The 25,003-nt window shown below is 44.7% G+C and overlaps 1 long non-coding RNA gene across 1 annotated transcript in view; it reads left to right on the plus strand.

The window, feature by feature from the left end:
- The window catches only part of LOC128880358 (uncharacterized), a 108,592-nt gene that overhangs the window by 20,535 nt on the left and 63,054 nt on the right, over positions 1–25,003 (plus strand). The window contains exon 2 of the long non-coding RNA XR_008457804.1: positions 2,213–2,271. This is a non-coding gene — a long non-coding RNA (uncharacterized LOC128880358). The remainder of the gene's footprint in view (positions 1–2,212; positions 2,272–25,003) is intronic.

A 25,003-nucleotide genomic window follows, 5' to 3' on the forward strand; every position in this document is an offset into this window, starting at 1 on the left:
CTCGAACACTTATCCAAGAAGAAGAACGGACAAGCGAGTGAGTAGTTTCTCTTTTCTTTTTCTTTTTTAAAAAAGAAAAAGGCCGTCTCACGTGCTGGCAGGCACAATGGAGAAGGTAGGGTCGGACTGTGGATGTACGAACTGGTAGTACACGTCGATTCAGAGGAGAGACGTCGCACGCGAGAGAGAAAACCAGAGGAAATCCTTTTCATTCGCGGAAAAGAAAGCGGGCGCGAGATTCGCGCTTCATTCATGGCCAAGTCTATGGGGCGAAAAGAGACTTCTCCTTCGAAATGTAATTAGCATGTCTTCGCACAACGGGCCAGACAATGCTGTCGTTTAATTAGTATGCGTCTCTGTTCCGAGTGCGTTCCTTTAAATCGCCCACACCCCTGCGCGATCCCGTGTCCCTAACCCGCGCGTAGGCGACAAACACACGTGCTAGGACGTTGCACACCCTCCATCGCGAAATGCACCAACGAACCGTGCACGTGTGTGAGCGTTTGTGCGCGCGTGTTGACGCATCGCGCGTTACTGCACACCGACCGTGTGTCAATACGTGCATCCACGGAGTCGCTCTTATCGCAGACGGAAGCACCCCGTTAACGCGTTGTCGGGAGACTTTAAAGCGATCTACGGCGCGATGAGTAACCAGCGAAATCGGGATGATATCTATTTTCGAACGAAACTGTTCGTGAAACTTGCAGGCTTCGTTCAAGGGCCGAGTTTATTGGGACGATTTGACGTTTTGATAATCGCAGGGAAAGTTTGCTAGGGGGAAGTTTGATTTGTCGATGAAGTTTTAAAGAATTATTAAATTAATAACAATTTTGCACTGTCGATCTTTTGATCTTCTTGATAAATAAAACCCATTAAGAGAATTAGGAGATAAGTCTGAATTGAAAAGCATTCCTGAAAGGATCGTTACAAATTGCAGTTCTTTATGACACTGGAGAGAGCACTTTCTGTAAGTAGTATAAACTACAATTTCTCATACTTCCTCTGGCATCGTGAAGTATTTCATTTCCCCTTATTTGTATATACAAGAACATAAGAAGATCGATATCGTAAGATCTTCTAGACTAATCAATTCATGATTTGAAACAATTTTTCTATTTCTCCCATATATAGCTTACTTGTAAACAATTTTTTGTTTTCACAATAATCTACCAGAACAGTTACTGTATCGAACGAATTTATTTCATCGAACAGGAAAACATTGTTCCTATTTATTGTGCAACAATTCTAAATTTGTTATTTATTATTTTCTTTATAATTGCATTTAATTAAAGTAAAAGTAATCTCGTTTACATTAAAGTTAAACAAAAAGGTTCCCCTTGCCAGAAATTAACGCATTGATTTTTATAAAAATTCTGAATTATTATTAATAATATAAAATCATTGAATCCTTGCGTCTTTGGAGGTTAACTCGAGTACTACTTACCTGATTCGTGTACCCAGCATCCATTTCAACCAAAGTTACTCTATCGTCGAAACGACCAACATAACGCAGCGTTTAATTGATAATTAACGGCCGATAATCGTCCGGATTTATCGGGTCATTGCCCGTCCGCCTGTCCATTCAGCGTTTCGTTATTATTTTGTATAAATATTTGCGGATTTTAACGAAGTGGCCGCCGGAACGCTGCCCGCGGATCGCATAATACCGGTCGCCGAAGTTGACAAGATTTAATAGAAATTATTCGAAATTAATTAAAACTACCGTGCTCAAGCGTCGAAATTAATTTATGCCCGTCGGTGAAATATGCCCGGCGATAAAATCGAAATTATTATAAATTTCCGACGCCGCTGCTCTTGACCTTGTTTGTATAAAACGTTGAACGGATTTCAAACCGGACGAGGGAAAATAAAGAGATAGTTTACAATGAGCGTTCGATGGCGCGAAACAGCTATTTAATTTGTGATTAAATCGTGGCGCAAATGATGACTTTGGAACGGTGACGTCTTTGTTATAAGCGAAAGTATCGTAAGTAAGGATCACCAAAATGGTGATCCTTTCTCGATAGAAAGGAATCCGAAAAATAGATTCAAACGATTATCAATGAAATTAAACTATGCTATAAACTTAGTCTAATCGAATACTCGTGATTTTGCTTATTCGAGTATGAAAAACGAATAGGATGTGAATTATGTCAAAGCCCGTTCCGTCGATGGCGGACGAATTAAAAACTCTGTTCTCCCTGTTTTTCAGATTGACGAATGACGCCGTAGCAGAGAGCTGGTTGGTGCGCGGATACCGGGACACAAAAGGTAAGCCCGAACTATAATTAAGCAGCGAAATTATTTGAAACGGTGACTTTCTTCGATATTCGTTGGTTGCTTTTTAAAACGTGAATGGCTTGAATGCATATCGATTACGCCGCACGAGGAAGAAACGGGGGAGCCAGTATTTATATTCCATGAAATATGTATATCGCATTACACGCACGCGGAGTATACTTAGCACGTATAAAAGAATTCGTCGAGTACAGCCTGCCTGGATGTTTCAATACTTTTGTCTCCTCTGTTCCTTTCGCGTTTCACTCGCGAAACGTTCAGACAGACATTTGAAGCAACGTCTGCTGCGGATGTTCAGCTTCTACTTGTTTCTTCGAGGCTTGATCAATGGATTCGATCCGAAAGCCACCGAAGGAAACCCGTTACGAATCCTATTCCCTTGGTTTGCAGAGTGTAGATATCGTACGAACCTTGGGGATACGTTGTGATCATTGACAAAGACAAAGTAAGATTAATAAACATATATTCAGGTGGCAATTTTAGAGATACGCGTTTGATTTCTGAGTCGACGGATCTTTGAGGTTTGCAGTATAGGGAAGAACGTTTGGGTATTGGACGTTCGAATAATCGGAGTTTTATTGTAGTCACAAGATTAGTAGCATAAGTTGCAATAGGAAGAACTAATTTCTGTAGTTGAGCAATAGTTACTTTTTGTAAGATTGCTGAAGTAGAGAGACTATGCGTAGTTCGGCGGTATCGACGGGGACGCGCGCCCGACGTAAGTAGAATAAGGACATGTGGTCAGACATGTTTCCTTAGGCGTAGCCTCCACGACGAAGGCGTAGGCTCCATTCGAATTTGATGTTCTGTGATATCATGTTGGTCAAAAATACAAAAATTAGATGATATAATTAGGTTATACATATTCCTCGGTAAAGTTGTCTAAAATAAATACATAGTGCAAGGGAACATAAGAAATAACGTCAAAATTTGCAACTCTCTGTATTAAAGACTCTAGTATTTTTTATAACGATCACAGTTAATATCTTCACAACTTAAATAGTCTGTACTTTCAGATAGATCTCAAAGAGCATCTTAAAAAATATTTCATACAGATTAAATAAGAATAGTGCCAGCTATAGGGAAATCACAAACATATTTTTAATGTACGTAAGTATCGTCAGTGTCGGTACATGGAATTTGAAGGCGCCATCTAGCGCCGACGTAGGGAATTATTTCCGTTCGAACTTGGGCGCCTTGCCGTTGAAAGCGCTCACCATAAGTTTAAGATTAGTTTCATGTTGAGATAACAATAGCCATCGCTAATATTTTTACAAATTGACTAGTCGATTCTCTATAAACCGCGTGCCTCGAGAAGCTACATAAAGAAAAACATCATTTCTTTTAAACAGAGGGAATTGTTTCCGTTTGAACTTGGGCGCCTTGCCGTTGAAAGCGCTCACCATAAGTTTAAGATTAGTTTCATGTTGAGATAACAATAGCCATCGCTAATATTTTTACAAATTGAGTAGTCATTTCTCTATAAACCGCGTGCCTCGAGAAGCTACATCAAGAAAAACATTATTTCTTTTAAACAGAGTGTACACGTTCCGCCATAACAAACGCCAAAGAATATTCTTCTTTAATTACAAAATCGCATGTACGTTGCAATAATGGAAAAGGTGTCTGAATACAAGCCTATTATGGTCGTCCGTAATGGGCTCCCCCAGGTAAACAGGAACCCCGTCCCCGGCCTGATACCTGTCAAGGATCGCTCCTCAGTGAAAAACCGCGGGTCCCGTGTCATTGAAGACGACGCTGGACAAAAGTTCCTTGCCCCTAGGCCGCGAGGCAGCATCCGGCAAAGGTCTGATTCGACCAGTGCACTTTAATTCTTCCCCGGTGCTCTCCGCCGTTCTTTTTCGACTTTTGTACATCACCGGCAGGATTATGCGAGCAAAGAGCCCGAGGTCTTTCCATGACGCGAGCGAATGCTTAGAATTTAAAATGCATTTCATATCGTTACGCCCTCCCCGTTCTCTGTTCCGCGGCTCCTCTTTCGCCGGGCACCGTCTCTCTCTTCTTCGCGAGCCGCGGCGCGCGGTCCGCGTCTCCCCTTTTCTCCGCTTTCCATCCACCACCGCCATCCTCGCCGCCGCTCGACGTCCCATCTTGCGCCCTTGTGGCCGTCCCTCTGTCTCGCTTCTCTTTCCAAGAATCAGTTCTCCTGCCCACTCGTTCAACAGACGGCATATATGTCTTTATGAACGGTATGTGGAGTAGACAAGTGCATTAAAACCTCGGGCGTTAGTTCAAGCTCGAAGAGGAAGGAGGACTAGCAGGGCCCCTGTAGGAGGGGTGGATTGAGGGCTCAGGAGGACACACAAAGGAATGCAAAGTAAGAACCACGACCTCCGCCAACCCCGTTCTCGCGGCTGCCACCCCCGCCCGTTCCCGCGCTTCATCCGGCCTCATCCTCGAACAACCTGCTCCTCCACCTCCGTCGTCGTCTCCACCTCCTCCTTCAGCGTATCGTTTTCCTCTGCTGGAGGTTACAGCGCATTATCATACAAGGCGGCCCTCTCCTCGCCTTCCCTTAATTGTTTTCCACCCCGTGTTCTCCCTTTTCTCTTCTCCCCGGCCTACCTCGCCCGCGATCCCTCTGTCTTCCAGCGGTGGCTCGGTTTTTCCCGCAAACCTCGGGCGCCACCGGTGTTGCCCCCCTCGTCGGGAGAAGGGGGGGCGATCACCTGCTGAAACGACCAAACGACGCGGAAAGAGTGTTTTCCCTTTGCTCTCGGGCCGAGGCACTTGTCGCGACTCCACGAGTGGTCACTCGTCAGGCGCCGAATTCCACGCCTTCCGAGGCTCGATCATCGACGGCTTCGCCGATTGTTCGACATCAAAGGGAGCCCCGGGTTTCGCGCCTCGGCTGAGAAACCTGGTGTTGCCAAGGAACATAGGGGGGTGGTGGTCGTTCGACCCCTCCCCGTCCAGGAATACGAATCGGTTTTGTGAATTTGAACGCGCCTCTCGTTGGAGGACCGGGGATTCTTTTGAGCGTGTCTGATTAAAGGACGCTGCAAGGTGTCGGTAGAGGGATCTTTGTGCCTTCAATTATCGCGCGGTTTCTCGTTTGCGTGCCAGCGCGTCGAAGGCGTCTGTGCTCGCGCAACGTCGGCGCTCGTTTGCCTACTTCACCGCGAGACACTGGAATATATTAAGTGCCACCGCGTTTCTTTTTCGACGATTATGCGCTCGGGAGTCCCTTGACGAAGCGATGTGTGCACCGAAGAAGGTTTTGTCGTGGGATAGGTCAGCCTGGTTGGTTAGTCAGAGACCCATGCTTGGGATTTACATGAGACAGATAGCGGAGGAGCTTTTGAGTCTTCGTAAATGGGTACTTTCGTTGTTCAACTACAATCTTCGTATCAGGCCACTGAGTCTGTAAGTAGCGTATTATACTATTGTATGCTATTTTTGATACAGGAATAACTGGCATTAGGTAATAAAGAGGGACTTATACGTGGGTGTAACAGAAATGAATGTAACGGTCGATGCATTTTTCACGTTTATTTTCGCTGAAGCAGATTTTTAAAGACGATTAACGTTGGGTGAGATAGAGAAAGTGAAGGTCTAATTATTCATAGTATTGAACAAGTCTGGAGTTATTGTAGGAAGGAGACTTGGAATTTCTGGTATAGAAAATATTCTCCTTATGAAATGAAATCAATACGTCACTTTTAATACTTACACTTATTGACAATGTACAAGTGCACGCGAGTCAGATTATGAGTTAAAACAATGTGTAAGAATGAATATGATTTATGATGTGACCGTACCGAAGATGAAATGTTGAATTATCAATTTATCGGACATATAACTTTATCGAGAATTAACGAGCCACGCAATGGGACTTGGCTCGTCTCATGGTGGCAGTTCTCGAGAAAGCTGCGATCAGTCACGAGAAGTTTCTAGAGTCCAAGGATTAGCGTAACAACTTCGTGTCCCACATCGACATCTGCTTAAGATGAAACGGTTCACCCTCGATTGACCTCGGCGTATGTAACATTTCTCAAACTCTCGTTAAGAGTTCTACATCGGAGATTCGCAGATCGACGGACAAACTCGATAACATTCTCTGTTACCGGATCGAGGGTGATTTCTAAGAGCTTCTTACTTCGGACGAAACTGTTGGAATCGGTGGACCATTCGTACTTTGAGAATAGCTAGGTAAAATAATCATCGTAAAGCATTGTTCGCGAGAATAGACTGCTACTAATTAATTTTGAAAACGACAAAGCGATAACTTAAACACCCCCTGTTTTCGTCTTGATTGCAATATATCCCAATTCGAACAAAATTCCCTAATTTAAAGTTCAAAAAAACAACGCTTTTGTGCTATCGGATTACGTACATGTCGAAAATGTAACCTCTAGTAACGACAGCGGTACACACTGTCGATCAGTGTTGTTTGCCTGCGTGTAATACGAGTTGACGTGCAGCTGAAAAAGTCGAACGTTGCGGCGGCTGTGCAAATTAAAATGGAAGCTGAACGAGGTTAATGAAATAATTAAATTTATAACGCCGGCAGCAATGAAGTGGCCGCGCGAGTTTTCAACGATGACAATACGATGCGCGATCACAAACACTTTCTTTCATAGAGTTTACGCGCGCACGCTTGCACCGGTCCGGTGTTACGCAATTTCAAAACCATAACACGCTAATTCGGTTAATTTCAAATTATCACCCCGTGATTTTGCACGTCGCCGAGCATCGTTAACACAGCGCGCGCAATTCGCGTCGATTATGCACACCAACCACGGAGAAACGGTTACAAATTTTATTACGTCGAGCTCAACTATAAACCACCACGAACAGCCCTTCAGGAAAATGTTACATCATCCCTTTGGGGGTTAAGGCGGTGTTTATCATGCATCGTTTTCCCTCGGAGTCAATAGATAAAGGAAAATTTTTGTCAAATATCCCGGGGCAAAAATAGAATTAGAATGAGTGATTAAATGTTTATGTTTCAAAAATTTGTATTCTGTTTAGTAGATGTTATAATTCTATTTATTTATTTTTATTAGAAAATGTAACGTCTAATAAAATTTTCTATTTGCAGTTACTTTTAATGAAAACAAAATAGAAAGTGATCAAGAACATAGAGTTTCCCCAAACGTTTAAGTTTCTCAGCTTCCGTGGTTTCATTCTTTATGTTTCTACTGCTAACGACAGAAAACCTTTTAATAAGAATTGTTTAACTGAAAAATACAAGTACTTGTACAATTATTTATCATAGCAAAAATATACGTTTTCGACGAGAAGGTAGTAAATCTCAATAATACATTTCACACAGAGAACGATCGTAGCCTTGTCAGGAAGCGAAATGGACGATTAGTATGAGTGCAGAACGTTTCGAACAGGTCGACACCGAAATATCAATGGACTATTGTCAATGTCGGGCGTGGAGTATGACAGTGACCCCGAATACGAGTATAAAGGTTCATCGAATGCGGAACGACCTTGCTCCGATCGCAATTTCTGATATCGAAATACATCGATTTACACCTCTATTGTTCCTCGACGCGAAATGTATCGTAAAGCAGTGGGGACGAGTGAATACCTGTGACGCATCCCCTGTTTTGTACCGTTCAACGAGCCGACAGGGTTAATAGTTTTCTGAAATTTCTGCGCCATTCGGTAACTGTCGCGGAATGCTTTTCATAGCGATGGGTTACTGTTCTAATCCAGACGAAAGCAAAATCGAAAGGGATAAATTGCTCAGAAATAAACAAATGCTCCTTACTAATTACTAAAAACAAATTCGATCGAGTAATTCCTTTATTTTGTGATGTTTCTAAATGCAGTCAATACCGATGGAGAAATTCTTATGGTTCAATTTGTAATTGTCAAGTAAGCTTCCTTTATAACGACTCGTGGCGACTTTTGTCTTAACAGTAACGCAATTTGATAACTTCTACGAAGGAATTTAAATGAAACAGAAAGTGACATAACATTCGAAAGTCTATAAGCGTCCCTGTTTAACTTAAGATAATGTTGCAAGAATCATAATTATTCTTTTAAAATACTCTAACATAATCAGCATGTAAATTATTCCAAACTAAGATTAATTTTCAACAAAAGTAAGAAAAATAACTCTTCGGACATTGAATGGACGTTTCTCACAATCATGAAAACTCGCTAGATCTTTTATCGCGTAACACGTAGCGAGCCTTGGCGACTTCCCGCGATATTAGCACCATCGAGCGCGAAGAGGCGACGTAACGGAAGCGGAAAGGGACCCGTGGCTCCGGAGAACGCGGCGAACACCGTGCTAGGTGGGGCGGTTGCGTCACGATCGGTCGAGAAACGGGAACAGAACTCTGCGAAGGCGTGCAAGTGCGTCGAATAGCTGGGAACGAAGGCGAGCCAATGCACGCTGAATGGCCGTCGAGAATGGCGAACGACAATGGACGATCGACGCGTTCTTCCGGAGCAAACGCTGGTTTCCTCGTGACTATACGCCCATTACGGCGAACGGGGCCGGATCTTCGCTGCCTGGGCCCTCATAGAGTCGAATGGGGCCCCGGAGTCATCCTCATCGCCTCCACCCCTCTCCTCTCTTCGATTGATAGCGACTTTCCAAACGCGCCGGATGGGAGAATTCGAATGATTATTAATTGGCTACATTCCACGCAATGGACAAATTAACTACAATTAAATTGAGCAGAAGACGAAATTGTAGCTAGTAGCAAATGAACTAGCTACCAGACAGAAGATTCAATACGTACAACAATTACAATTGACTGTGAATGTAAAGAACGCAAAGGTCCAAATGAAAAGTTAAAGGGTTGTAACGTATAATTCATTGTACGTGAAAGAATTTGAATAAAACCCAGAAAACGTGCACGAAAGACAGAACAGAGTGGCCGAACCGTGTCACGGTTTTCGCTTACGTAACCCGCGCAGTAAATTGTAAACTGGAGTGCTTAGATCACGATATAATGAATGTCGTACGAGGATTACGTCCGTGGATGGAGAACCTATTTACGTAGATACCGAGGGTGTGTTTAGGAGGAAGGGAGCGGAGGATCGCGTTGGTACGAGGGAGAAGTACGTTCACACATATACGGTCACTTACTCGCGTAACCGACATTACGTGACGCGTGTGCTATGCGGTCGCAGGCTTACGAGTAGTCAGAGTCGGACACGTGAAGATGACTCTTTGTCCGTCTATTGTGAAATCCGTCATCTACCAGTCGCATATTCCTCCCCCTGATGATGTTGATCCGACCAAAGTTGACGTAGAATTTAGAATTCCAAAAATTGACAACTTTCTGTTTTTGTTACCCTGAAATAGGTTCTCGAACATATACTGTTTCGTTACTTTGATACAATTTTAGTTTTAAAGTCGAAAAGAAACCTAGGATACTTACAAATCTTCTGTAATATCCTCTAAAGAGGAGACACCAAGGGGAAAATGTACAAAAGGTTAAATGCTCACATGCTTAGGGTATACGGTGTACGCAGATGTCGATGAAAAATCCCGAGAAAAATATCGCCGCGGAGAACGCGACGGTTCTTGCGAGATATCGCCGCTATCGTCCGGCGATACTTCCGGTTCCTGCCCAAGAAGCGTGCTGTCGAAGATAATTCATTATCGCGCGGCGTATACCGGACTTTCTGTCCTTTCCCGCGAGCGAAACGACAAAAGACGACGACGACGCCCGGCGACGTCGACGCTGGTAACGGCCGACGGGGGAAGGAGAAGAAGCAAGATAATTAAAGAGGGAGGGTAATCCTGAATCAGCGTCATCGAGCGAGCGAAACGTATCCTCCTCGTCGAGCGAGCCAACCGGATGCACATTGTGCGCCGTTCTTGCGCGTCCTCTCATCATCGTCGTACAAAGACAAACCGGCTTCGCGTTGAGACGCGTCCACGGAGAAAACCCAATGTCAACGTCGTCGCGTTTATCGGGCCAGTCCGCGGGCGGCTGTCGCGTTTTCTTTTGCTTCTGCTGCTCGCGGAAAACGTGGCTTCGCCACCGAGCCGATCTCTGAATAGATTCCCCGCCGCCGTGAACGACAGGCCGCTCGATCGAAAACCTGTCCGATCGCCGAAAGATATATTCCATCCCTCGAGCCGAAGCGACGCGCTCCGAATCTCCGGCTGTTTATTACGAGACTATCGATTATGGAGGCCAAGCGTTTTTTAATATTATCGGGACGGAAATGCGAGTTTTAGTGCCAAGGGGGCTGCAGGAGATCGTTGGGGAGTCGTTGAAATGTTTATAGTTGTGTATGAGAAAAGGGTGATATTATTAGAAATTTGTCTAGTTTCAGTTTGGTGCGAAGTTTCCTTGGTTTTGAGTTTGTAACGTGCGTTAACATTTTATTATTATTGAATCATCACTGAAGCGAAGAAGAAAATATTAATATCACCGCTGTATTCATTTCGAAAACATATTCTACAAAATATCTATATTTTCTACATTAAAGTATATTAGGAACACATAAAACAGGCAGTCGAGTAGTCCGATGCGAGCCAAACCATAATCTCGAAACAACCCTCTCCTCGGGCATTCAAGAAACCAACCCAATCAACATTCTTTAAACCTCCCCATTCGATAAAATAAACATTTCTAGGATATTGAATTTTAAAGACGAATTAATTCCCCAGCTTTCAAGCATTCTAGAAAACCAATACCGTTCCAATACCTTCTTCCACCCGGTATAGCCCTCTTATCAGCATCCCGGGCTCTTGCAACGCTCGCCGATGCAACAACGGAGTCGGTAATTTCATCGCTGACCGAAGAGAGCGACCGAAGGGTGAGGATGGTCCCGATAATGCGAAAGATAAGCGACTCCAATAGGAATCGAAAACGAAGACGCGGAACGGGGGGAATAATGGTGGAAAAGGAGCTACCGGTTCAGGGTAGCCAATCCTCTCGATCGAGGGGGCATCCATCGAGCGATCCCGAACAAAAACGACGCTACCGACCGTCTACCGTGGAGAAGTCTTGAAATTCTAAAGTTCGAGGCAGCCGGAGGCGCGCTCGGTCAAGGAAAGAAGGTCCAGAGGGCGAATGGGAAGAAATTTCCGGGGTAGGTTTCGGACCGAGTGGGAGAGAGGGAGAGAGGGAGCAATTGCATCGGTAGCAGTTGCACGAGAAAGAGCCGTAGAGCATCGAACGGTCGAGCCATCGGGGCCGACTCGTCTCATGACTCGCGGTATAAAACAATATTGATTGGTCGTACAATGCGGGTGGGATTATGGGGTGGACGGGTCGAGGGGGTTGGCAGCGGGCGGGGGAGGGGGGCCACGGTGCATTGTGCTCGCTGCGTCCGGTCAAACTTTTCATCATCCCTCGCACAGCCTCACTCTTTCTGCATTCCTCTCTTTCTCCTTCTCTGTCCGCGCGCACCAAGCCTCCCTGTCCCTTTCTCATTGCCCTTTCGTCCTCCCTTCGCCTTCGTTCCTTTTTTTTCTTCTTCCCTACCCCCCCACCCCACCCCACCCTCCCCCTCTGCCGCCGATAATTATTGCAGACCGTCTCGGTTCCGTTGGTCGCCCGATGCTTTCCGATGGGCTGCGCGCTGCGTTTCGCGAAACTTCCCTTGCGCTGCTCTCCGCGCTCCAACGATCCAAGATTTGACACCGTGTGTTGCGAACCGTGGATTTTCTCTGAATTCGGGAACCGTAGGCAACGGACTGCTTTGGGGAGATATTGCGAGGGAAACCGAGGGCGTGATCCGGTGGTTCGCCAAAACTGGTGATTCGATCCTCGTTGCCTCGCCGCCAACTATTTCTAGGTTCGATGTCGATGGTGCGGTTTGTCATCGACGAGTGAGATCGTCGACGCAGTCGGCTGAGGCTGTGTGGACGTTAAGGTGAAAGAAATCGGAATTGTATCAGGGATTTTGGGGCTCGTAGCCTGGTGTTGTTGGCGTACACTTCGCCAGTAATATATTAGGTTGTCCAGAAAGTTCGTGGCAATTTCTAAGAAAAATTCGAGGGCATATAATATATATACATATGTTTATTGAATTACATAAGTGCCATTTTGTTTCACGACCTTTCCACCTTTTAAGGGATGTATGCATGTTATTTCTTTTCAACCACTTCGATATATTCAGACCTGTGTACCACCTACCAAAAATCGACATGGACTTTCCGGACGACCCAATACATAGGACCTAAGAACACCGGTCGCAATTACTCGTGATTAGAGTTTTACGGGGACTCTAAGTGCTTGCCTCGATGAAACGTAAAAATAAAGAGGACTTCTCTCTTCCAAAACTTGTATCTGTTTGCAATCCTGACCATGGTCACACTCGTATCGAGTAGAAAATCCCACATAAATAATATTCTATTTTCACAAAAAGAAAGACACATGTCTTCTTTAAGCGCCCATAAACAAATATGCAAAGTTTAGAAAAGCTGCTGTCAGCCTTTATCTCAGAAAAAAGTTCACAAAGAGCCTCTGTTTACCCTTCTAAAGTATACAGATCCCTTTAAATCGATCTCATACACAAATCTTTACCCGAAATTCCGTCGTTAATTTCGCGATGCACCAAACAGTATTTGCCACAGGCTCTACATAGGCAGCGAAAATCAATTTTTTTTTTCCGTTTGAATCAAGTATTACACAACTTTGGTAATATTTAAAACTGCCGGGTACGGTTCGCTTGACGAAACAGTATGCGGGAAACTTTGAAAACTAATATCACCGAGCGACCGACAAAGGCTCCGCTCAACGACACAACGCATACGTTCCTTCCACCCACACACGCGCATTCTTTAGATACCAGCAAACACACGCGTTGTGTACACTTGGATTATTCGCAATTACGCTCCGCGGATCGGATGACTCCTCTCGGGCAGCGCCTTTATTGCGGCTTTATTAAACGACGATGGCCGATGCGATCGAGCGTGGATCGTGGACACAAAGTCTGAAGGCGACGGAGGGAAGGAAATCGGTGAAAGAGAGAAACGATCTTATCGAGCGAGCGCGTAGAACGGAGACCGTGCGGGGTTGAAAGCGAGAGGAACGAAGAAAGTCGGGAAAAGGGCTTGCTCGCAAAATGCGCAAGCTTCGAGAAACTCGCTTTGAAAAGCTGTAAAACCTAAACCGCGTCTACCTCTCCTGCCAGGGGAAATACGCTTTCAAGCGAGTACGGCCAAGTATCGTGTAGCTACACGATAACTCTGCCATGGCCACGATACTTCTCCGCCAGGTACACGAAGTGGACTCCGGGGGTACACAGAAAACGAGAAAAGGCTTCTATGACTCGCGATTGCTTCGCGCTTCCCGAGACCCACGTATGAGGGAAAGTCGGAGGAATCGGCGGCAAGGTGTGCTCTCGTGCATACAGGAAAAAGTCGAAACTCGAGAAACTCCGCGAGCATGTAATGATACACGTGTGTTATGACCAACTTTGCTCCTTCAGACCCGTGCCTTGTTACCGTGGCTAGCGTTCGAGTGCTCGTTAGATTTCCGAAATGTTCCGGCTAACATCACGATAGTCCGTAGAGAAATGGAGTCCCCGTCTTCTTTCCCGTACGCCAGCTCGAATAGAACATCGTTCATCGCTCCTCTTCGTGCATTGTTACGATAAGCAATGAACGAGACGTCTGGATGTTGTTCCAATTATGCTTCGAGTTAATTATTTTGAATAAAGCCTGAAGAACAAAAAGTAGAATAATTTGTTAAACACGTTTTGATCGCTTAAATTTCGATATCTCTTCAGTTTATAAATTTGTTCGAATATTGATACGAAATTATACGAAACGTTGGAGTACTATCGTTCGATCCGTGTCGAGATTGTTTCACGAGTGATTCGACGTTCGGGAAGAATGGTGGACATTCTTGGGAGCGTACAAGTTGGTAATTTATTTCTTGTCGAATCTCCTGACCACAGGATGCCTGACAAGGGTGGCTTTGGGGTTCATTTTCGAGCTGTACGCGGCAACTATTTCGGAATCAATTAAACTATCGGGGCGACCGAGTGTGCGATTGAATCGTTAATTAGTAGGAACCCTTCTTGCTCCTCGACTCCCTTCTCGAATTAAGGCAATCGGTACGTCCTGGCCTTTATTTACACATGCCGCGTCTCGATAAATCTTGTATCTTCACCTAAACGCTGCTACGAATCTTCTCAAGTTGCGTTCAGATATATACAAATTATTTCTCAACTTCTATCATTACTTTCGACTATCGTTTTCTATGATATATGGGACTTTTAGTTTCTGTGACATGTTATATGTAAACATTTTTGTCAAATAAATATTTCCTATGTCTTTTATAACAAAACGTTCCTTAAGTTTGTAAAATGAAGCTCAGGTGGCCTACAGCAATTACTACATTTTTCCAGTTCAACCAAGTACGAGATATATTGAAAACATCCCCCAAAGCAATCGACCCTGTCATTCGATACAATAATTCAACACAAAAAGTCTAATCCAGCCCCGACGTCCGCCCCTTGGACAACGCGGTACCCGTGTAGATGCAAATTATTCGTCCGCCCATCGGTCACGAGTCCCTCGGTCAGGCATTCGGACGCGAATTATACTTGCACCGGGGCACGAAAGACGCGGGAAGATTGTCAAGAATTACAAAATGCCAGCGCGACAAATGAAGCGTTTCAGGGAAAGCTCGAGGCCCTCCCCGCTTCGTGCGTGAAAACAAGGAGCTTAGAGACAGAGAGAGAAAGAAAGAGAGAGAGAGAGAGAGAGAGAGAGAGAGAGAGAGAGAGAGAGAGAACAGACTGAAAAATAAAAAGATCGCCGACGCGGGTGCAGCACGAGCCTCGGAGCTCCATCAAGCCCTTCGAAGGGTTATGAATAAGGGATGAAGTTCCTGCGCGCGTACGCCGCCAGTGTCCACACATTCATACGAACTCAGCCGAGTTTTAAGCTCGATTGTATGCCGGTAAACGAATAAATGTGCAAATTTGACGAACCAGCCCCACTCTCCGCCCTCTCGTTCCCTCTTCCTCTATCGGAAAACGGACGCGTGAACACGCACGGTTGACAGCGACGAGTGTACGCGAAGGAAAATACGAAAAAGAAAAAAAGAATAAAATTGAACGGTGGTTGGCAGGTAGCGAGAAAAAGATGGCATTATGCGCGTGGTACGCCCACGCGTCCATATTTTCCAGAATTTTCTGGACTAGTCGTACGTGCGTGTACGCGCGCGCACGTTCGATGGAAAATTCGATGCGTGCTCGTGTCGCGTACCACGCTACTTCGCCAATCTAGCCTCGCTAAATTAATAATACCACCGTTTTCGATGGATTGAATTCCTTGACGTGGGCTTTGGTGTCTTGCGTAGACGGATTTATTGGAGGTACCGAGGAAAGGATAGGCTTTTTGTCCAAGAGGGTTCAATAATGAACGATATCGTTGAATGTAATAGTTCGGCATGTAACGTTATTAGAATGTTAGTTAGAGAGATACACTCTACTTAATGTCGACATTGCTTGTTTAGAAGGGAAGAATCATTTGTCCAGTGTACATATGTTCGTTGAGAGTACATACCTCGAACAATATTTCTATTAATTTCCATGAAAAATTATTAATCTATGCATTCTGAAATAAAAAGCAGAGCACGTTTCTTTGAAACCTGATGCTTACTTTTTAAAGATTTATAACATTCTTCAAAATTAAAAGTCACGAAACATGTTTTGAAATATCAATGTTGTAAATATGTAGCGTATAAAATAGATTTTCATAATTTTGTCACAACCAGGAATACAATACGAAGTGACGCGAATTCACGTCAGTGGTCGCGAACGTATTGAGAAACAAAGTCCTCGATCCTCTGATGCCAAACCCTTTGTAAACAAGCATTCCAAAAACACGTACCAATCTCTTAATTTACCATAATAAGAAAAAACGACAACTTAACGAGAGTTTTTCGTATATATGTCGATAAAACAAATCTAGATTCGCAAGACGGCCCAGTGTGCGTCGACGTGCGTGTACCTGCGTGGGTGCGCGTGCCAGAGGACGAGATTCGCGGCTCCATGGACGAGCTGGGCGTTCCTACGCGCGGGTCCGTGAATAAAAATAATTAACGGAAAATATATACGAACGTCGAAGCGGCGATTGATTTACGGGAGCGCGCGAAGGCATGAGGCGGGACCCGTAATTTCGCAAAAACCGCGTATCTGCGGGTTCGGCTTCGATTTTTGTTTTTACCCCGGCCAACCAGATCGGCTGCACACCTCGCGTCCTCCCTCCTCTCGATGTCCCCCTTCTATATCACTCTTTCTCTCTCGTCATTTCTGAGTACACCCACGTATGGAACACACGGTACGTGCGTGTATTGTACACGCGGGCCTCTATACGTACATGTGTATGCTTATCTATACACGTGTACAAGTGTTCATGCGAATTTTTTTTTCCACTACTCACCGTTCTCTCAAACCGTGCGAACTCGACGATCCACTATACTCGTTGCGGAGGATATTACGGATAATTAAGCAATGGGTGTTTTTTTATTTCGCATTTCATCAAACGCAACCCCGTTTGATGATGCGAGCAGGTGTGCGCTGGCCGCAGACAATTGTGTTTTTTTCCTTTTTTTTTTTTATTTTTTTCTCTGATCGCATCGTCGAGTGAGGTATCTCGTTTTCGCGTTCGTCCGATCGGCTCTCCCTGGTGTTATCGATTTTCTTTTTGCTGACTGTTTAATCATGAAATCGGCGTAGTTCATTGTCCTTATGGCGCGGTGTCGAAAATGACCACTGTCGGCGATGGATATTCTGGTCTTCTTCTGGGCGAAATGAATTATTGAATCTTGCTGAGAGTTCGCCCGGAGGGAAGGTTCGATTCAATCGTATTTCTAATGTATCGCTCGCGACTGGACTGCAGATGTTTCGTCCACGGATCATGTACGATGGCCAATGACACTCGTGTGCTACGAGTAGTATTTTAAACATTGGTAAAAGAATTTGTAGAATTTTGATAAAATAGCATAATAGACTGGATGCTGTTCTGCACTGTAAGTTCTATATATGTATAAACGTAGAACAGTATACAGTAGAAAATACATATGTACATACGTAATGTTATAAATTTGTTTACTGTACCATTCATACTCTATTCGTTCATCATATGAAATTAAACAAAAATAAGGATCACAGGCCCAGTTCTGAACATTAATATCAAATCAAACTCCTCAAAAGAAATTCCACCATCCACCCAATCAACTTTTGAATCATTAAAGTCGACCTAACGTCCCGACAGCATCTCTGCAAGTACCCTTAATAAGTGACGTACCAATTTCAACAATCTACTAGCTTGGTCCAATTAAGATGTCGTTTCGAATAAGGCAACCTTCCCCTATTGTCCCGTTGAAAGGGGTCTCGCAACTTAATCGCTCTTACTTAATATAATATCGTAATTGTTCGTGAAAGACAAGGTTCATCCTCATCTTTCATGGCCTGGCAAAAGGCATTCCCCGGTCCGTGGTCGGCCGACAGCGTCGACAAACACCGGGAGGCGTGCAGATAAACAGAACGACGGCGTTCCGCTTTCTTCCAAGATAATAACTTTTTTAATTAAAGGAACCACTCCGACGCGGAGAACAGCGCCGCGGTAGCCGCGGCAACACGGTGCGGTGTCTCGCGCGACGTAAGGTAGCGCCGTGTTGCACTTTGCCATTATCTTATCCTCGAGAGGCGGCGGAGGCGGTTTACAAAGCAGCGCGCGAAGCGGAGGCGATTTAACGCTCTGAACGACTTTCTCGCCCTAACGGCGGACGGGAATGGGAAACGAGCCACGAGGCTAGAGAGCTAAGAACCACCGAGCGTGCCAGATGGGAGAAAGACGAAACGATAGAGCCCTAGGTAGGCCCAACAGGGACAGGGGACGAGTCTTGTAGACATAGGGCTAGGGGTGCTTAGTTCGCCCGGTGTGAAAAGCGGAGAAAAGCGCAAGAGAGCTTTTTTTTTCCCTGGTCTCTGAAGTAAGTGGCTACATCGTACATAGCACGTAAGTCCACAGGTGTCCGCGGACAATGACTCGCGTCCCCGTTACGGCGTCCGCACACGCGTGTGCACCGTGGATAGAGCCTCGATAGTCGTGTGTGGGTGGCAGAGATTCGCGGTCTCGTGTGGGTGCTTTGCATACACACGGATCCTTCGAAGGGGTTGGACTAACCGGGAGAAGTCTCTTAATTTCCGTGCTTCGGGACAAAGGGGAAAAAACGAGCGCTCGAGAAAAGAGGCGAAGGTAGCGAGAAGTGGGGTGCCTAGCCGCGTCTCCCTCGCGCCCGGATGGTTCTTTCGCTCGTTTCCGCTGCCCTTCGTCTTCGTCCCTCGACGGCGGTCCTACGGTGCCGCTTCTTCCTCCGCCTCTTTTCCCTTAACTCGCCGCTGGATGGTAAATAGGGAGAAACAACCGACGACAACACGGCCGAGGGTGCGCCCGCGGACTCCGATACGCGTATACGCAAACATTCGCGCAACCAGACGAGATCCTTTGACTCTATCTCCTGACAGCTTCTGCTCGCAGCGACGATGAAGCAACCGCGGGATCGCCGTGACTTTAATTCCGCGATTGTTTGTTCCGACTTCCCTCAGAAGTTAACTGAAGTGGCACAGAAGTTTTACCGCGTCATACGTGCCATTATATCTTCGGTTTATCCTGCGATTGTGCGTTCCGCGGAACCCGGAGCCACCAACCATCCCCCGTCGAGCTTCTTTTCATATAAAACATATACACTCCAGTAATCTCGTTCGGGCTTGTTTGTGCGCCCCCCTACCACCCCCCCCCCCTTGATTGTGAAAAACGTCGTGCAAATTGAAAATTCGGTGTCGCTGAAACGGAACTAGATAATTATTCCTGCGGCTGATGCGTTGGGTGGTAGAATGTTTAGAAGGGGTGCTTCGAGGTTCTAGTATTTAAGGGACGTTATTGCTGGAACATTAGAATGACGAAAGAAAACTGTCGCAGATATTATTTAAAGGACACTCGCTAAGGATATGACTGTTTTAGACAAACCTAACTAGACTGGTTTAGATAAACCTAATTTCTAAAAGCGATTAGATCTATGATTCAACAGTGTTCAATTACTCACCAGTCGCCAGGCATGGCAATACACGAGGCGTGATTGAAAAGTCTACTCATCGAGCACCGAGGCTTGACCCAGCAACGTCCCAAGACCGTTCAAGCCTCGAATCGAAATTCAGAGAGGATTCATCCCTCGACCCAAACAGTACCCCGTCGAAAGGATCCCCAATCGATCGGGGTATCATCTCGCTCGACGACGCTTCCAAACCTCCGATCGTGAAATCGGCCGCAGAATCCCGCAAAAGGAGGCCAGGACAAACCCGGTTCTCGAATTAAATCCATTATCCTCGCGTTATTGTCTCCGGGTTGGAGCAATTTCGACATCTGCCGAATGGCAGCTGAGAAAGAACAGCATCATCTCGAATTACCACGGCGCGGGACGCCACGTCGTCGTTTTCTGTCTCATCCGCCCCCTCCACGGCCGTCTCGAGGCAGCGACGCAACGTCCGCCTGTCGCTAATCCGAAAAACCCCCCGAAGAAGGTTCATCATCTGCTTGTAGGTGGTTGTCCGTCCGCGACGACTGCATAATGCCCAGGCCGTCTCGTGTTTACGGCGTTTTGTGGGCAAACAGAAGCGACGATCTCCAGTCTCTTCTGCTTATTTCGTGCCCCCTCCGCCCCCGCGGCTCGGGCGCAATCTGAACCGTGGTCGGGGACGCACGGGGGGCCTGCTCGGCCTTTATCTCCGCGGCGGGCGCGTCTTTTGTCGGTGTGCGCCCGAATGGTTCGCCGGTGTTCTGCATATTTTGAATATATTCGAAAGGTTCCGTGCTTCTTTTCGACGTGGCGGTGTCCTTTTCTCGGGCACGGGGCACGGACGTGATCGAGTGAGCCCGGTCCGTCCTGGCCGGAAGAACGCGTCGGGTATATTGACGTAACAGTACGACAGGGGGCTCGTTAAATATTTATCCCGGGTCGGGGGGACACAATGGCCGTGGCTCGAAGGAAGAGGATCCGTGGCACAAAAAGAACAGCAGCCGGTTAAAAGTCACGCGTCGCTGAGAATCTAGGATTCGCGTGCGCCAGAGGGGGGCTAGTGTCTGTTGCTGGAAGAGCGATAGGATCCGGAAGTACCAGGTGATGTTCTTTTTGCGGTGGTAGATGGAACGATAGGGCGCGTGGGTGGTGTTTCCTTCCGCCCGAGTTGACGATTTCGTGGTGGAATGGAAGTAGGATCTTCGATTCTTTGAAGGGTAATGAGATAGGGATGGCAGGGTGCAGGGATAATGTGTGTGTGGGGGGGGGCAAGATTTTTCAGGAAGAAATTGGAAGAATTAATTTTAGAGGTATAGTGGTATATATATTACACAAATAACATGCATATATTTCACATCTATTAAATACATAAAAGGGAACAAAACATAGAGAACAAAATTACATCAGAATGCACTTCTATAAATTAATACGAATACTTTTCTATTTTATTTTAACAATTTTTAAAAGTGTCCTTTCATACTTGCATAGAAGTAATTCTATTGTACTCTGCTTGGGTTTCGTAGAGGAGGGAATAGAGTCTTCGTTTGAAGCCGGTATAATTATTTCATTTACTTTCCTCGACCGTAAAGGGCAAGACCGAGCCAGAAGCGAAACGAGCTTCCGACAGGCCACACGCACGAGAAGGCTGTGCAAGCACGAGCGCCATCGTGGGCGAAGGGGTTTTATCTTCGTTTCCACATAATTTCCTCGTAACGCCAATTTTCCTCGAGTCTACTAACCCTTCGTCGCGCGTTCGAGCGCCCTCTGGGAAAACAAAGGTGTCGCTTCTTCAAAGAGCTCTTAGCTGCTCCGGTATCTCCTTCCGTTTCTCTCACTTTGGGGATTCGCTTTCCCTCGCTCCTTCCTGCTCCATCTATGTCTCTCCGCGTAGATTTTATCCCGAGTATCTCAAGATTCTCGGCCCCAACTCCTGCTAAACTTCGCCACCCTTCTTCGTTCCGCCAAGAAAGCACTTTATCTCTCGAGGGGGTTGCTTCAACAGGTTACAAGACATCGGGAGTTTGGTTTTTCTTAGAGACGCCCATTCCCAAGGAAGACTCATTCCCTTGCTGTGGAGAGGCTTTCTTACCCTACGGGAAGTGTCTGCTAATTACTGCACCCTTCGTGCTGGTTTTCTCTGCTTCTTAACCATTTCATGGCCCATGAACGGAATTCCATGGAAAAGTGTGCCATTGTTGCCTAGGCGTTCCTTCGGATTCATTTCTTCCAAAGGATGTGTATTTATAATAGCAATTGAGTCATTTTCTCTCTCTTTTTTTTTGCGTTAAAAAAGACAATATTTTTACTTATAAACACCTACCATTACTACTATTATTAATACCATTTACATAAGATAATTACTTTATTATTAGAGGAGCTTAAACGTTTCATATATATTTCTGATTATTTCGTTTACTGATTTTTCTATGAGAAACGCATCTTCGTATTTTGTGATTTAGAGTATAATCAAAGAAGACATTTAAGATTCAGTGAATTCTTTTTAAATGTTGCTGCAATAAATTCAATTGTCCCGTGTGTAGATTCTGAAAAGTGCAAAAAGTCCAAACGTAGATAAATAATAACATGTTTGACGCTGCCAAATTATGATCTGTTAAAAGAGTTACCTTGTACACAAAAAGAAAAGTATGCAGACATTGTCCAATATAAGACATGAAAACTAAAAGTAAAACCATTAAACATACATGTATGTAAATATCATTATATTATAATGCTAAGACTTACTTTCCTTTCTTATCATGGAACTGGCTTACTAACAATTCTTTCTTACAATAACACAATTACGTTATTCACTTCTAAGAACACTGTTAGCATTCTCAACGTTTATTACAGTAATATTTATCACTAAATACTCGACTTGCGTAAGACGATCATTATACTGAATACCTGAGAGACTAAGGTAGCCATTGGAACGAGCAACCCTTCGATTATCCCGAACAGTATTACGTTACACGACTTCTCGAGCGTAAACAGATTCATATAACTTAAACACCGGTTGGCTAACCATAAAATCTTCCTCTCCGCCGGTATCCGATAAGGAAGTACTTTATCCTATTCCGCGGGGGTGACTCCAACAGGTTACAAGACGCCCGAGAGGTTGAATCGTCTTCCCAGCCGCCACCCCTAAGGAAACACCGTCCTTTTACATCTTAGTCGCTTCCTGAGCCTCAAGGAGCTGCACCCTTCGACCAAGGGAGTTTTCTTAGCCCCTTTACGGACGAGAAACTTCCCTCGAAGATTTTCCGGGCCAGAGGGTGCGGATAAGAAACCTGTTGATGAAAAGAGACAAACACGGTGGGATGGGGGCTGGAAAAGAAACGAAAAGCGTTTTCTTACGAGGATCCCCGTGGCCGTCTCATCCCCTCTTCATCGAGACCACGTTCTCCTACCCTCGAGGCGCCCTCGAGGGAACAAGATATCAACTTGTTGCTGTCGGGATTGAGCGTGGGCCAAGGATCTAGAGGGAAGAGGTTTTTATTTTATTATTTAGAGACGGCACGCGAAACCCGCGAAACCGGCGATACCCTTTCCTCGTCGTGGTTCTTTTTTCTCCTTGGCAGATCGTGAATTCTTTGTTGCGTGTAAATACGGAACCTTGATCCACTCGAGATACGTACGGAATGCTCGTCGAAATTATTTTCATATAATCACTGCATTAACGAGGGCAATTATTATAAATTAAAGTTATTTTATTTCACTATTCCATTTCTGGTCCTGCTTCGACACTGTAAATAAAGTACTTGTGTAAAGTTTTCATTTCTCATCAATTATGTAATCGCCCTTGTTATCAACAAACTTTTGCTACCCAGCGTGCAAATTTTCAATACCTGATCGACAAAAGTCAATTGATATACAATGACGGATAAATGATAATCAAGTATTGACATTCGCAGAAACGACATTACTTTCTGGTCCCCCTAACAATGAAATCCCCCACTTTCTTTTTCATACACTTTCTACAATCTGTATCATGGAATTAGCTGATGAAAGAAACTATCTGGGACATTTATTAACGAGCTTCAAGCAGAATTAGTACTTGAGAATGTCTGGATGGGAGATGCAATACTTTCCCTTATTGCGGTAAAACAGTTATCAGGACAACTGACGCACATTGGATTCCGTGATAAAGGAATGCTATTCTCGGTGCCTTTGTCGCTTTGGTACTATCGGCTTTTTTTTCTGGAACTTCCTAGTTCCCGGAACGGAGCCAGTGAAAATTTATAAATACATCGAGAACAGTTGCGCGATAGAGTCTCGATGAGAAACCGAATTTTTGCGCTAGCGAATATCGTTGCGAAAATCAACGCGTATATTACTGTTTCTAAATAGCCTTCTTGGAATATTAAGTTTTAATAAATCCAGTATCTTAGGGTACTCGATTCTTCGATTAATCATTTTAAAGACCGTATATCAAGATAGATGATATACAATCCTCAGCAAACAATTTTGAGAAATCGCTAGGAGAATAAAAGAATATTCTCGCAGCTTTATGAAATAAATAAATATGTACAATATTTTTATAATATCAAGAATATATCCTTACCAAACTATCGAAAGTCGCTAGGGGAGCAAAAGAATATTCGTGCAATTAAGAGTGTTGCTGAAACGAGAAAGGATGAGAATTGAGGTGACAGCTGGTGCCGAACAGGACCAGTTCTGCTGAACTTCCCAAGGAAAGTTCCCAAGACATGCATCCATTCGGAAAACACTTGTTGAACATCGAACTAAGAATGCTGGAACTAAGATGCCACTTGTTGCTTCGTCCTTCCTACAAGGAACTCGGAGTCCCGTTCGAGGATACTTATCGTAATAGCTGGATAAATGGTGCACAGCTTGAGTCCTAAACTTAGCTTCGCTCCCTTTGGAAATTCGCGGATATAAATCGATCGATTCGTTACAAGTACGTATTCTCCAAGTTCTTTAAATTTTTCCTCGAGAGCACACAGAAACACAAATGAATAAAAACGTAATTTAACTTATGGGACAAATATAGTATTGTTTTCAGGCAGAAATGAGAAAAGTATAGATAGAAATTGGAGTTTGTTATTAATATAAAGAACAGACGTAATTACAGAATGAAATATTTTATAATGGATAAGAAATATTTGTTCGATTGAGTAGACGTCATGAAGAAATTGATGTACGTTGAAAAAAATTGAGATAACGAGGTAGCATATAAAATCGTACTATATGTTGCATTCATTTTGTAATAACAGGCGGTCGAGAATTGAAACTCTGTTAAGAACGCAGCTGATTTCTCAATTCTTCGATTGAAATAATCCATTAGCACTGCAACGATTAGATGAAAGGGGCGTCTCCTGAGGCAGGGGCCACGTGTTTCTAGCACAATTCCAGGCACACGTACGAGATACGTACGCGACACCAGCTTAATCAATTGTACGATACATCGAGTGCCGAGTCTCGATATAAATGCCTGCTCGGCGAAAACGAGTTTGTTTCTTGTATCTTGTTTGTTTCATTTTGTTAGTGACACCATTGCAAGCATAAATCCTTTATGTATGCTTTACCTATACTTTAGTGGTGTCAACGCTTCAAGATAGCTATAAGAATTTATAATCATGTCTAATAATGCCAAAAAAGACACATTGCCAAAGTTAGACTATTTAAGATGGCGCCGAGTGCAAAGGGTTAACATTAGTTCACGTTACTAAAGTTGATACTGTAGG

The sequence above is a fragment of the Hylaeus volcanicus genome, chromosome 7 (assembly GCF_026283585.1).
Source record: "Hylaeus volcanicus isolate JK05 chromosome 7, UHH_iyHylVolc1.0_haploid, whole genome shotgun sequence".
Classification (NCBI taxonomy): Eukaryota; Metazoa; Arthropoda; class Insecta; order Hymenoptera; family Colletidae; genus Hylaeus; species Hylaeus volcanicus.